Genomic DNA, 16,246 nt, shown 5'->3' on the forward strand with positions numbered 1-16,246 from the left:
GTTTGTTTGCTTGTTTTGGCTTTTCCTTTGGAAACTCGTTATTAATCATTCACTGGCACACCACTGGTACATATCCTATGCCTGGTATTGATTTGGTCTCTCTCTCTCTCTCTCTCCATATATATATATACACACATATATATGTATATATATATACATATATATGCATATATATATATATACATTCTTTTCATTAATTATTCACTATTTTCAAAAATTCTTAATGCAATAGGAATACATTATGCTTAATCTGGTAAAAACTACATTATTCCATTTAGATTATTATTCCCTTTAAACTCAAGAAAAAAAGGGAAGTTTTTTTTTATTACAATTATTAAAATTATTCTGGCAGTGTTAGAAAAAATAAATTATAAAAAACAGTAAGTGGGATATTATTTTGTAAATTATGTGATTTTTTTTAATATGGAAAAATTGAAGAAGATCAACTAAAAGAAGATTTCTGATGACTATCTGTAAATAAAATTGATATTTAAGTATCAATCTAACACATACTAGAAGAAATACACCATTTACAAAAGTTACAAAAATGTCAAAATAACTAGGAATACATTTAAGGGATACATAGTACATAAAGAACATTTTAGACATCTAGCATGAGACATTAAAAAAGTAAACTGAAAGATATATCATTTCCTGGATAGAAATATGAAGATTAAAAACTAATCTTGAACCAAACTATATATTTTTAAACTTCCCTAAAATTGTAGTATAGTTTACATAGAGTGAAATGCACATATTTTAAACATATAGTTGGATGAATTTTGATAGTTCTATATACCTAGGAATCAATCACTCCAAATCAAAATATAGACTATTTCTATCATCACTGAAAGTTCCCTTGTGACACTTTTAATTACATCCCTCTAGCTAAATGCAACTACTACTATTGGTATATCTGTTTTTATATATCAGTTGTGCCTGTTTCTGAGCTATACATAAATGGAATCATACACTATGTATTTCTTTTGTGACTGGTTTCTTTGTTCAATGTAGTGTCAAGTATATATTTAATATAATTTTCCCTGTTGTATGCATAAGCAGTTCCTTCTTTCTAATGCTGAGGAGTATTCAAATGCATGGGTAAACCTCAATTTGTTAATCCATTGTACAGTTCATGAACATCTGAGTTGTTAATCATTTTGGGCCCTCATGACCTGACAAAATCTTGTCTCTAGAATATGGAGACACAACCCACAAACACTAGAATAGCTAAAATTTTTTAAATGACAACAACAAAGGTTAATAAGGATGTGGAGCAACTGGAACTCTCATACATTGCTGATGAGAGTATGAAGTGGTGAAAACATTTTTGAAAATGATTTGGTAGAGAAATAAACATATGTTCACAAAATAAATTATATAAAAGTGTGCACAATATTTTTATTAAATAATAGCCAAAGTCTTATTTTATTGTGGTTCCAGTAATAATGTCAATTAGAATTCTTTTTTTAATCTTTTTTAGTTTTTAGATTCTGGTAATGTTCATATAAAAAATAAACAAAAATAACCATAAATTTTGTGGAAAGAGTGAGGAGCAACTGACATGCCAGATATTAAAAGGCATTATACAGTTACAAAAATTTTAAATATGGTGGTACTGGTACATGAAAACAAAGATACTCTTGGCAAAAAAAAAATATATATATATATATATATATATATATATATATATATATGGCTACAAGTATAGAGATAGACCAATACAGGCATTAACTATTTCAAAAAGGTGACATTCAAAATGGGGAAAGGGAGAAGAATGGATTGTTGCTTAACATTTTACATTAGGCAAATGAGCAGTCATATTTAAAAAAATATACAGTCAGATTTCCTATTTGACAGATTATGTCATAATAAATTCCAAGTGGATCAAAGTTTGAATTCACATATTAGATAATAAAACATTTTTTCATCCCAATATGTTCTTCCCAACAGATACAGATAAAAATTGGATAAATTTCAACACACTGATTGCAACCTTAAAGTAGAAGGGAAATGCCTCAATCTCATATGAAATATCCACCAAAAACCTACAGCAGATAGGCTTAATGTTAGAGTATTAGAAGTATTCTCTTTAAAAATCAGGAATGTGTCAGTAACGCCAACTCTTCCTGTCTAAATTCAACGTTACACATGTTCCTTGTCCATGAGGCAAGATGAAAAACAAATAATAAAAGCACGCAGATGGGAAAGGAAACAAAAATTCCTGATAGAGACAATATTCTGTCTACATGCAAAACCTATGGGCAATTTATCATAGCTAATAAGAGACTTAAGTCAAATCACTGAATATAAGATAAATAAGATACAAGATAAAATATAAGATAAAAATGAAGAACATTTCTATTAGCCAACTTTACACAGTTAAAATGTCTAATTATAAGCAAGATTTACAATAACAACAAAATTTAAGCTAACTAAAAATAAATCTAGCAAGTTATCCTGCAAGAATTTAAGGAAGAAAATGGTGATGCTTGCTTGAAAGATACTGATGGAGACCTAAATTAATGGATAGAAAAATGTAATTTACAAATGTCAATTACCACTAAATTATATATTCCCTATAATTTCAAATAAAATTCCAAAACATTTTCACTTTTAAAATTGATCAGCTGATTTTTAAAGAATAAAGAACCTCAAATAGCAAAGATATTTTAAAGAACAGGATGAGGGGATTTGCTTTACGTTTTATCAAGTCTTTTTACACACAGTGAAGGAAACCATCAACAAAATAAAATGGCAACCTATTGAAGGAGAGAAGATATTTGCAAATGATATGTCCAATAAGGGATTAATATCCAAAATATATAAAGAACTTATACAACTCAATAGCAAAAACAAAATCAAACAATTCAATTAAAATATAGACACAGAACCTGAATAGGCATTTTTCCAAAGATATACAGATGGCCAACATGCACATGGAAAGATGCTCAGGGAATTGTTCCCTACTTATTGGAGAAATGCAAATAAAAACCACAATGAGTTATCACCTCAAACCTGTCAGAATGAGTATTATCAAAAATATAAGAAATAAGTGTTTGTGAGGATGTGGTGAAAAGGGAATCCTTATACACTGTTGGTGGGAATGTAAACTGGTGCAGCCACTATGGAGAACAGTCTGGAGCTTTCTCAAAAAATTAAATATAGAGGACCATATGACCCAGCAACTCCACTTCTGGGTATTTCCAAAGAAAACAAAAACACAACACTAATTTAAAAAGATAAATGTGTCCCAATGTTCATTGCAGCAAAATATACAAAAGCCAACATATGGAAGTAACCTAAGTGCCCATGATAGATGAATGAATAAAGAATATCTGGTATATATTATGCATACTCAGACATAAAATAATGAATATTATTTTATAACTATTTAATTTTTATTTTATAAATAATGAAACATTAATCAGACACAAAATCAATGAAATTTTTTGATTTACAACAACTTGGATAAAACAAACAAACAAAAGAAAACAAAAACAGAATCACAGATGTAGGGAACAAAGTGGTGGTTGCCAGAGGGGAGGGGGTGGGGAGAATGGGCAAAATAGGTGAAGAGGATTAAGAGGTACAAACTTCCCATTACAAAATAAATGTCATGAGGATGTAATGTACAGCATGGAGAATACAGTCGATAATATTGTAATATCTTTGTGTGGTAACAAGGCTTACTGTGGTCATCACTTCGTAATGTATAAAAATATTGATCACTATGTGGTACACCTGAAACTAATATAATATTTCAAGTCAATTATACTTCAATTTAACAAGAAGACATTACAAAGATGGTGTTATTGCTGCAAATAAAAAATAAAGTAGAACAGAAAACCTTGATAGAGGGTCACACATTATAAAGGATTTATAGATGACAGTAATAGCATGTAGTGCCATGGGGAAAGGAGATTTTAATAAATAAACTGCCATGACTAATTTTTAATTCAAAAAAAGAAAAGGAAAAAAAAAAGACTATCATTGCATAAATTAACTCCAAAAGATTAAACATATAAATGTGAAAAGCAAATTTTTAAAGCATTAAGAAGTCAGAAAATACCCAGTGAATAAGAGATTTCCTTAAATAAAATGGAAAGAATAATTTATAAAGGAAAATATTGGTAATATCTACTTGATTATTTAAACCTACAATTGTGTTCAGCAAACATCACAATTAAGATAGCAAGAAAACAAAAACAACTGCCAGAAGTTATTTTCAAGATTTAAAACCAACAAAGGAGCAGTATTCAGAACATAGAAAAAACTGCAAATGAATGAGAACAAGATAAATGACAAAATATTAATATGAGTAAAAGATATAAGCTCACAGTTTCCAGATATGGAATCGCTCATAAACAAGTAGATTGTTTGGTCATCCATTTGGTCATCATTGATGGTCAATCAATTTAGTAATCAGAAGATTTTCTCTTCTATTCACCAGACAGGTAAAATTTATAGATTTTGAAAATACTCATGTTGGTTAAAATGGGACCAACATGAAGACTGATGAACCCTGGTGGAAGTGGAAACAGGCAATGACCAAATCCCTAGTAAAGCTGAACGTGCACACCCTCCACACCCCTACAATCCCTCTCCTGGGTATAGTCACTCTATGGCAGGTGTTCACAAGGACACCTGCACGTGTGTGTTCACAGCAGAAAGGTTTGCACAAAAAACAATTTGGATCGACCTAAATAACTTCTACAGGAGAATCAATCAATATATCCAGGTAGAGCCTCACATTCTAATGCAGTTGGAATATCAACAAACCAGGAAGACAAAACCAACACAGAAGAATCTCATAAAAAGGATATTTCTACCAGATATTTCTAACACTATTTAGATAAATTAAAAAGAAAATATATATTGTTTCAAGATGAAAGTCACATGTGATAAATATGAAAAGAAACATAGGAATAATGAAAGCTAAATTTGAGAGCGTGGTCAACTCTGGACACTGTGGGAGGGGCTGATGTGGTTTGAAAGGCTTTCCTGGAGACTTCAACACTATGGATGCTATTTTATTTCTATAAAAAACACTGTCTGGTGGACACATGTTCCTTGAATGTTGACAGCCTGACCTTAATTGTCCCACCCACTTGGCCTTAATAACTCTTCAGCACTTGTTGAGATTCTCCTCAGGTTCCACCTCCTTTTGGAAGTGAGTTCCTGATTTCACCCTGCTCTTAAACATCCCCCTGCATCACATGGCATAGTCAAGTTGCTTTATAGTTATCAGTGTTATCAGTTCATCTCAGCCACAGGGCTGCCACTGGAGTCAATATGAGAAACAATACTCATATTTTTCCATATCTTATATAGGCCACTCACCATCTAAACATGTTATACATATCCATCTCCAGATTAAAGAGTTGATGAAAATTATGTAGGCATTGTTTAAAAGTATTTTCCATTAATTTTTATGTCACAAACAGCACTTATTATGTGCCAGCCAATATCAGATGCTTTCTGGATTAATTTCCTAGAGCTTCTATAGTAGATTATCCCATGCCGGTTAGCATAAAACAACAGGAATTTATTTTCTAACAGTTCAAGAGGCCAGAAATCCAAAATCAAGGTGTCATCAGGGTTGATTTCTTCTGAGGGAGAATGAGCTTCCAGTGGTGCCTGCTGTACGTAGAGTTCCTTGGCTTGTAGATACGGTTCACCAAGCTCTGTCTCCATCTGTACATCATCTTCTCCGCTGTGTGTCTTAAAAGGACACCAGTCATTGGATGTAGGGCCAGCCCTAAAGCCAAGCTAATTTCGTCTTGAGATACTTAGCTAATTCCATCCACAGAGACCCTATTTGTAAATAAGTTCCCATTCTGAGGTTCTCAGTGGTCACACATTTTGGGGGACACTATTTACCTCACTACATTTTCCAAATATTTACTCATTTAATTCCCACATAAGCCCAGGATGTCAATACATATTATCATTCCCTTTTATAGATGAGGAAACCAAGACACAGAGGGTATAAGTTCTTGCCTAAAGTCACACAGCTAGAAAGAGCAGGGATTTGAACAGGGTCTGTCTGGCACCACATCCAGGGCTCTGTGTCCACTTTTCCAGGCTCACAAGAAGGTTATCTGCCCTGAGCTCTTCCCCGGGCTGCCTCGCAGGGGAGGGCACGAATAAGTTGACTTCGATACTCGCCAGTAAAGTACGACTTCCCCCACCCCCTCTGGGGGCCCGAACACACCACGTTTGAGCACCGCGCTTTCAAGTGATGAGTGCAATTACACGTGAGCACCAGCAGAGGCGCTGCAGTACAGTCTGTGGTCCTGGAATCCGGGGCGAGGAAATAGACCCTCTATCATCTCCTTGGAGACGGTGTGTTTTTAACTTTGGTTTGAACGTAACCCACATCCTCCCTGACTAGCATCCCAGGCCTGAGAAGACAGTCCCCAGAGAACTCGTGAGAGGCTGGAATGGGGCAGGGGGAGCCCTCCTGCAGGCTGGAGTCCCAGCCCCAGCGCTCTTCGTGCCCTGGCCGAGATCACGTGGAATACTATCCCCAGTTCTACTTTTCCCTGGTTCTGAGACTCTTGGATGGGACATGTGTGTCTGTGTGAACTCATCCCATGGAATGGAGGCGCCGCTTCCACCCCATCCCCAGGCCCAGCCCGTCCGCTCCAGGCAGCCTGCACTCCGCCAGCCATCCTGCCCTGCCCGCTGTCCTGGGGCCTCAGGAGGGCAACCCTGGGGGTGTGGTGATCATGGGGTAAACACCCCCCTGGGTGTTGGGTTCACAGCTGCAGTTCAAATCTTATAACACCCGGGAGGCGCGATTATCTGCTGTCATGCTTTAATTCTTAATTAAAATAAGACCTAGCACTGAAATGGGATTGGGGGGCAGATTATGCTCCTCTCTGGTGAGACAAGGGGTGCGTGGGGTCCCCGAGAGCTCAGGTCAGGCCCCCTCCTCTGGGCAGAGAGGCACCTCTGTGAAACAGTGCTGCATAAATTGCCGAGGAGCCCCCTAAAAAGCACAGGTGCTGGGACTTTCTGATGCCAACCGCACTCCAGGGCATTCTCAGGTTCACACTCTTTTAACCTTTTAAGCGCGACTGTGAGCCGTGTTCTCATTAGCAGGCTTCTGTGGAAGCAAGAGGGAGGGGCTGGGACTTACCCTTCTTATTACAGAAAATTAGAAATAACTGGGTGTTATATTTAATACAGTCTGGCCAAACCTGCAATTAAAGAAAGTAATTTTAAACCGTGGTGAAATATTAATATTAAAAGTGTTTCAAGGACAGGAATCTAATTAACACAAGTTAAAGAAAAGCCTTAAAGATTCTAATTTTATGATCTTCTTAAATAAAAATTAACCTGATTAGACTCCTCTCTTAAAGGTTACATTTATTTAAAAGTTCCAAGCAATTTAACGATAATGGGTTTCGACAAGACAGCTTCCTGTCTGCACAGCCTCCCTATTTTTAAATTTTATGAGGTTCTTCTGGCAGAGTTTTGTAGCAGTTAAGATGAGAATCTGGATGCAGGGCACCCTTTAAAAGAAGGGTGGGGAGAGAGGAGGATGAGGAAGAAGAGGAAGAAGAAAGAAAAATAATCAATGTGGTATCAAATTTATTCCAAAGCAGAGAAGTGCATATTTTTTTTTTTTTCTGATGGTGGAAAAAAGACATGCAGAGAGGTCAAAGGTCACACAAAGAGGAGACAGTATTGTGTAGAAACTGTCACGCATCACCACCTATTTTGACATGCATGGGGCCGTTTGTTGTCTGTCGAACATGCAAATTAAGTGCCTGCTGTCATAGCCAGCGGATATCTGAGAGTGGAAAATGAGGCCACCTGTAACCAGTGAATGGCATGATGGACAAGCATTCAGTGCGCGGCATCTCCGAGGCCATTCACACCACCTTCGAATTGCATATGACATGTAAAAATCTTTTCTTAATATTCACAACCGGGAAGTTTGGGGAATTATGGAGGCTTCAACTGCTGCATCTAATGGGTTCTCCAAGCAGACAGCTGTGACTGCGAGCTGGCTTGATAATTAGGTGTCCAGGAAGATTTTATGCTACGAATCAGTTAAAAGGGAGAAAAGAAAAAGAAAATAATGGCAAGCAAAACTCGCTGGGATGGAAATTGCATTAACCCTTGTGTGTCTTCCCCGGCTTGGAAGCTTTCTAGGCACCAGGATTCATTTTCTAGATCTGGCATAGTCACACCTCTCTGTGCACGCTTTTAATTCATAAACCTGCCCCCGTGTACAGGATGTAGCGGCCAGCTAATTCGGGCTGCCGTCCAGAAGAGGGTCACTCAGCACTAAATGTGGTTCCGCTTTCCAAAGTTATGCAATGCTTCTTCACATGCATGCAGATTTTGCTGTCAAAATAAAAATTTTGAGAGGTGTAGTCTATCAAAATAATAGGCGAGAACGGGGAAGGATGGATGCTTCATGCAAATCAAAGAACTTAATACACAGCTCCAATCCTTTACAGTGTTTCTTCACCAGATGTTCATACTTATTTGTGTGAAAGGGGCACCAAACGTGGCATCTATGCAAAAAGAACCAGGAAATAAAGTCTGATGGGGAACTTTGTACTGCCTGAGTTTGTGTTGAAACTGAAATGTAAGAAGCACTGGCTACCTTTCAATGCAACCTGCTGATTTAAAGTGGAAGAAGGTTGTTTATCAAAAATCATCATGATTCTCCCCCTTCAGACACTAACTCCCTAATTCCAGCTGAGCTTAATTGGTTAAATCCAGACTGGCATCTCTCAGATAATGGGCTTCTCTTTCCGCTGCTGTCCCCTCAGTGAGCAGGGATGCTGACAAATTGCACAGACTCAGGCTAGGGTTGGGGTATCCGAGGCTATGTGTGGGACTTGCCTGGTGCTGGCCAGGGGCTCTGAGTTCCTGTTCCTCCTCGTCCCTCTATCAGAAGGCCAAGAGCAGGGCTTTGCTCCAACAGGGAGCACATACAACAAGGAAATTAGACTTCTTTGAAGGAAGCCATGGGAACTATAGCTAGTTCATCTAGGGCACAGACGGATGTGGAAACAGGTACCCATGTAGGGCTTGGGGTAAGATGATCTCATCTTTCTTCCGTCTGAAGATCACAAGGATTAAAATATATATTCTGAACAGGCACGGCCATCATCCTTTACCCCTAAGTCCATAGATGACCTCTTGTTTCACCTGCTGTTTGGGACGTCACTGCTATTTGTTTTACTTCCAATCTTAGTGTTGCTATTGTAGAAAGTGCTGATAATTGGCCAAACTCCCTTTTGTCCAACAAGTATTTATCAAGGACCCACTGTGTGCCAGGTCACAGGTACCAGTGATGCTTCGATGAACAAGAGTAAAAATCTCTGCCCTGTTGGCACTTGGATTTTAGTGAAGAAAAACACTAAGTGGCAAAGATATTAAATGACTGACCCTACAGAATGTTACAAGGCAATGGAAAAATAAGCACAGCAGGGAAAATGTTATAGGAAACACTGCATTTAGAGGACAGCAGGAAAACACCACCACCAGGTGGCTAAAAGCTCACTGTTGTATCCTGTTGCATCAGTTATTTGCCAAAATTGAGAGTATTGTTAATTAAAACAACCTTATGAATAATGGAAAATGTCAGAGAAGCCTGCTCCCAATGATATACCGCAGCCAACCTGAGGGGCTTGTCAAGCACAGCGACCTTTTAAAAAATAAATTATATAGACTTGCAATTAAATTCTATCACAGACAAAAGTAGTAAACGATGAATAACACTTTGTAATTATTCTGGTACCTTTTACTATTACGTGTGGTCTTGAGGTTACTTGGGTGTCTTGCAACTGTATGAAAGAACTACTACATAAGGATGGTTGCTATACATCTTTTTCCAGTGCTGTGTTTAGTGATGTCACCTTGGTAGGTTGAAATTGACTGTGGTGGGAATATTTACAACATGGAATTGGCAGCGGCTACCTACCAAGGCCTTCCTCCCACCCGCTGAGAGCTGGCCGGTGGCTAAACACTTACCAGCACATCACTTAATAAGGGTGTGTTGCCCTCACCACCTCATGACCTGGTCTGCTCTGGTTGGGGTCCCACGGCTATAGGACAGTTGGTACATCACCTGAAAAATGTGTGAAGCATCAGGGGAAGGAAGGCTAGTGCCATCTCATCCTTTTTGAGCCCGGATGCTGGCCTCGATGAAGTTTACTGTGAGGGACCATATCCTGCTTCTTGGGAAACCTTCTCCCAGCCCTGGACCTCCACCCTTCCCACCTCTAGGTGACTTTAAGGCCCTGGGTCAAGTTCTCCTCCCCATCAAAAGAGGTTTGGCTCCTAAATTAACATACGGGTCCCAGAGAAGCATCCGCATAGATGATTTTGACCTATATGATTTCTAATTGGGAGAATTTCAGAGCCTGGGAAATTGGTTGTGATAGAGTGACTTTGTTATGTGTCCTTTGGAGGGTCACATGCCAAATGACCCTTGGAGTGGCCACAGGAAATGAATTCCCTCACGGGACTCCTGTGTTCCCTGATCCTGGGGTCCTCAGAGCCTGAGAACAGGTTAGGCAAATGCTCCTGGCCTCTTTCCAGCAACATTGGACAACACAGAACCCCTGGGACTCTGTGAGGCCACATCTCCTTGTTGGGTGGGGTTCCCACAGGCCAGCCCAGGCAACAGGCTGAGCTCTAGAAGCCTGGAGATGAGACAGAGAAGGGGGTCACTTATGAAAGCCGTCAGCATTTTTAAATGAGATGTTTCTACCCCAGGCTGCACCATTGGGCTACATTCCTCCAAATCCATTTCACAGTAATCTTGTCTTGGAGGAAGTTTAACAACTACTTGTTTTCAGTGTGGGAAAAAAAAAAAATAGTGGCTATTTTTTGAGATTATATTTTATTCGTTCTCACTCTTTTGAGGGTTTCTCTATGTTCTTGTATAATATTCTGGGACTTCATATCTTGTGCCTTCTGACTGTGTTTTTGTCCTTTGCATTGGAAGTGTAGAGAGTCTTAACCACTGGACCGCCAGGGAAGTCCCCGTGGCTATTTTTACAGAAATAAATAGAGATGCTTTTGTAAATAAAGATACAGAATTGATTGGTTCATTCATTCATTCAATCATTCTAGTTCCACGTGGTGACAGAGAAGAAAGATGCAGAGCGTCAAGTAATGTGTCCCAGTTATTTCCTACCTGTGCTGTTTGGTTTAGGATCTTATTTTTTATCATTTTCAATGACAGGAAACAATTAAAATATGCTTTCCAGTAAATTCCGAGGAAAACATCTTTATCCCATTTCTGACAGTTTGCACCCAAATTAACACAAAAGCAGCAGCTTCACTACTGTAGAAGGAGCTAGTGTCTGGTGGAAAAACGGATCGTGGACTTGATGTGGTTGAAGGGCTGCCAGCAGCGGGGCCATGGGCAGGGTGCTGGAGCAGAAAGACAGCCTGCTTTTCCTGGGGGATCAGGACACGTGTCCTCTGGAGGCGGCACTGTGGCTGTCTGTGCCTTGAGTGATGGGCAGGGTTTCTGTGATATTTATTTTTCTGGCTTAAGGGCAATTTTTGTTCCCAAATAATGGAGCCAGGCCTGGAGGCTGGAATTTGGGAAGCGGGGGTTACAGAGGTCTGGAGCGGGAAGGCGGGGGCCTTTGGGGTGGGGAGTTCTGTGTGAACCACTGTTGGCCACTCTGTCAACTTCCAGAGCATCCCAGGTTTTGAGACCCTCAGAGGTGAGCTGCAAAGGCATGAGGGCGAGGGCAGTGTGATGACAGCCCCCTTCACTCCTCAGCCTCCAGACCCACAAAGGCTGTGAGAGAGAGATTTACTCTTGAACAATTTGGAGGTTTTATCTTTTTCTCTTTTTTTTTTGTTTTTGTTTTTTGTTTGTTTTAAAAACACTTCCCTTGTGCCATGTATTACACTAAGCAGTTATTAAAAATTTAATATTCAAAACAATCCTAGCAGGAAGTCACCATCATTTCCATTTTTCAGGTGAATGAACCAAGCTTTGCTGTTGTTTACAGCTCATTTTATATTTTGTTTCTCGGGCACAATTCTGAAAAATGGATGATGATACAGATCATGGTTGTATTTTTTTCTATAAAAAAAAATGTCAAGAACTTAACTCTAGAACTGCAAACATACCTGTGTTAAAACAAAAATTTAAGGTAACCATCCCAAAGGATTCTTTCTTACTACTGAGGTTAGTTTGCTGATTTGCACTTTAAATAGGGGACTGTTTAGTAATATACCTTTGACTAGTATTCTTGCTATATTTTAATCATTAAAGGGCTTGAACACTTACATAAAAACACAAGCAAACCCATGCATATTTAGTTTACCCTTTTAGTTGACATTTATTTGCTGAAATCCTAATGCTACTTGTGTTTTTTGTTAGCGTGGCCCCAAACACTGGGCCACCATCTACAGAAGGAGATAAACATGAGCTTCCTTCAAGGATCTTCACCTCATGGAACAGGCAAGGAAAGAAAGAAAAATGCAATGGAGGATTAGACGTATATGAAGGAAATCCATGTGGGGGGCTGGGGGAACATGAAGTGGCGGGGAGTCTATTCTAGCTGAAGTCCAAGAGTGTCTCAGAGACACACCTGAGGTGGAGGGATTCCCAGCCCTACGGGAGGGGACAGTTCCTTTCTCAGCAGACAGTGTCCACCTGCCCCGCCAGCTCCTGCAGAAGATGTTCTATAAACCGCTAGCACACTGATGTGGGGCTCCAACCGAAATGCAGCCTCTTAGAATATTGTCTTCCGGCCCGAGAAAGTTCTAGATTTTAAAAATGAATGTTCATGACATCATTCAACTGAACAAGTCAGCAATTTTTTTTTCTTTCATTTGAACTGGAAATGGACTTAACAAGACTCTAAAGTCTATTGAATTTGTCATATACTAGAACAGTCTTTTTAATTCGTCTTTTAAATCCTCTTGTTAAATGATTAGCACCGCCCTGCCCCCCAGGGTTTCTTCACGCTGCTGGGTAGCCTCCCAGGTCCACAAACCCATCAGCTCTAATTTCTATTTCTGGATTCTTTTCCATTTTTTTTCCATTGTGAAAAAGACAAAGCAAGAATCATAAAATGTAACCATCATGTGTAAAATACATTATTTCACATGGAAGTTTTTCTATCAGCTTAAAGTAGAACATCTTGGATTATAAATTTCTCAGAAATTTTGGCTCCATTTTAAAGGTACAACTGGATATGGTTATCATTTTAAAGTTCTACAAAGGCTTCAAGTTGCGGACAAATATCAAAAAAGGAGTTTTGACTCACAAGTTGAGAGTTTTCTCCATTTTCACCCTTCATGTTGTTTCAGATTATTCGTTGGAAAAGAGCTGAGTAAGCTGAGAATCCTATAAATGTTTAATTACAGTTTCATACAGCCCTTGGAGCTGTGCAACATTTCCTATGCTGCATTTACTTGAAATGGGGGCTCAGTACATTACACTAAAATTAGCCACGTCAGATTATGATTGAAGAAAACATACTGAACATTTAAAGGTACAACTACTTTTTTCCTACTAACTCTATATTGAAACTCTGACTAATCCTAAAGAAAACCTTCAGGACTCTTTTTTTTTTTCTCTAGGATTATGTTGATGTGATCTAAGATATTAGCATGAGCTGTTGTTCTACCTGCATTTCACTTTAGAAGAAGGCATTACAGTGCTTTTCTCAGAAGACGTCAGGGCTGCTGCAGAGATTTGCAAGCTAACCAATACGCCTCACATTGCAGAGAAGAAACAAGGTGCATACACGCATCTAGGTGGGAACTTCCACCACTCCTTGTCTTTGCTGATGTCAGGGCAGGCATGGTTTTTAATCTACATCATTCCAAGGAGAGAGAGAGAGAGAGAGCATCAGGTGATTCCTTCTGCAAGAACATTTGTAGGTGTAAAACCAGTGCCCACAATGTCTCCATAATGTAAAGAACTCAATGTTCAACAAAATTAAACAAAATCTTTCTAAAGACATGTAAAAGCTATTGGACTAGTGTACTGATTTAATATGAAACGGGGCATTTCTATTCTGAATAGCAAAAAGAAAAATGCTTTTGTTCCTTTAAAAAACAAAACCAAACACCGGATCCTAAGTAAAGGCTTCTAATTGATCAAGCATACATAATAATTCACAGTCTCACCCAAAAGGGTGAAAGGGCTCGGTGCAAACTGGTTTAGAAAAAGTGTGTTTTAATATTTCCATTAATATGCTAGCTTTTAAAGATTTTGACAGAGTTTTTAGGATATTTAATTTGCAATTATTATTCAAAGTTTGTGTGATTTGGTGATAGAAGTCTTAAAAATACTTTATCTTTCAATAAAGTTGGGTGGTTTCCTCCCTAGACAGTCTTCTTATTTTTTGGCAGTGACAAATATCTTTTTCCTTAGTATCACGTGCAGATATACCGTGAAGGATTTCACTTTACTTCATGGGTCTATGGTATATGAAACTGGTTACCATCAGTAATATTTAAAAATATAAGAAGTGAAAAGTTTGGCTCTTACTTTTTTTCAGAATTCCAGACTTCTTATTGTGTTTCAGTCTCATTTGAAATTGAGGGTGTAATTCCGTTGAAAATATTTTCATTTAAAAAGTTTCTCTGTTTTTAAAATGTGTAATTATTTTAGTAGAAATGTTCCCTTCTATGCTTTTTCAGGAAAAAAACAGAAGGATTAAAATTGCTTCTACCCTGTGTCTGCAGGGGAAGCTCACTTTTGGCACAAGTGTCATCCAGGGATGCAGAGAACAAACACTTTCTATCACAAATACCTACAGCTCCACCTGCATATATAAATGTGCAAATACAAACATAGCCATATGTGCTTTCTATAGAGGTGTAAGGTAGACCTTCAAAACAGAAAGCGGTCTGGAAACGGTGTCTTGATCACGATATAGGATCCGTGTCAGCCCTAGAAGAGATTTAAAATACTAGATTAGGTCATTGTATATTTTTATATTCTATAATTTTTGATATTGCAATTTTTAATTGTTTAAATTTCCTATTTTTTAGACACCAACTTTCTCCATTAGTTTCTTTTTACAAGAAAAATTTTAAAGCTTCTTTCATGTCTAAAAATGTCTTGTTTCCAAACTGACTACTATAGCATGCTTCATGTAGAGAAAATCTCAGAAGATAACAATGTAAAAGAAAACATACGTCATAATAAAGTATCCCCCAAATGACCTTTTTTTAGAAATATACTTTCAGAATTGAAGGATTTATTCTATTTTAACTTTTGAAAAAACCTATTTTGCGTTCACTTTGATATAATGAAATAATTAAGCGCATGGCATCTTGATGCTGTATTTGCAAAGACCGTTGATGGCATTGATTGCAGAGGCTACCTATCTTTGTGATCATCTAGCTTACTGTTAAAAATACCTCTTTAAAAGTCATTCATGCAGTTATTCACAGTGAGTCAAAACATGTGACTGGAAAAACAAATACTAATGATGTCAAGTGTGTTTTTGAGTATTTGCAATATTAATAATTTTTTCTTTTACATTTTAGTAAGGCTATTTTGATCGATTACTTTCAGGAAACTTTTTCAACCTGTTTTAAAATAGTTGGTTAAAAAAATGTAGGACAGCACAGTATGAATATAAATTATTTGTCAACATATGGTGACGGAGGGCGTGGCCAAACCAAACTCGAAGTCTCCACAAAGAGCAGGCGTTGTTCAAGGAGATGAAGTCCTCAAATTGAAGTTCCGCGGTGGCGGGAGAAGTTGCTTGCACGCTCTGAGGTTACAGCACTTGGTAAAGCCGGGGACAGCTGCACCAATTGTACATAATTAGTCAAGGTCAGACACTGCAAATGGAGGACATTCGCCATTTGTCAGGAGAACAATGGATGGGACCTGAGCCTTCTCAACTGGGAACGACTCAGGGAGGGGCTCATTGAATCCGGGGTGAAGCAGGCCTGCCCTTTTTTGTGCTCCCAGGAAGGGGGGCAGCCACTCAGGAGGATTCAAATGGTAGCACTAGCCAAGCTAACCAATGTCACAAAACACAATCTTGTTTTAACTACCAGAAGCATATGTTCATTGACACAGTGTAATGTTGGTGACACTTGAAGAGAAACAGTAAAAGAAGATATGAGAGAATAAATGTATTTTCTCCATGTGCTTGGCATTTCATGTTTTCTTCCTCCAAGGGTATAATCTTTTAAGTTACCAATTGATGCAATGTAATCCTTTAAATAAAGGGGTGATTACTTTCAAATGAACAGTAGAGCTTGG

This window comes from Eubalaena glacialis, chromosome 4 (genome assembly GCF_028564815.1).
Source record: "Eubalaena glacialis isolate mEubGla1 chromosome 4, mEubGla1.1.hap2.+ XY, whole genome shotgun sequence".
Lineage (NCBI taxonomy): Eukaryota > Metazoa > Chordata > Mammalia > Artiodactyla > Balaenidae > Eubalaena > Eubalaena glacialis.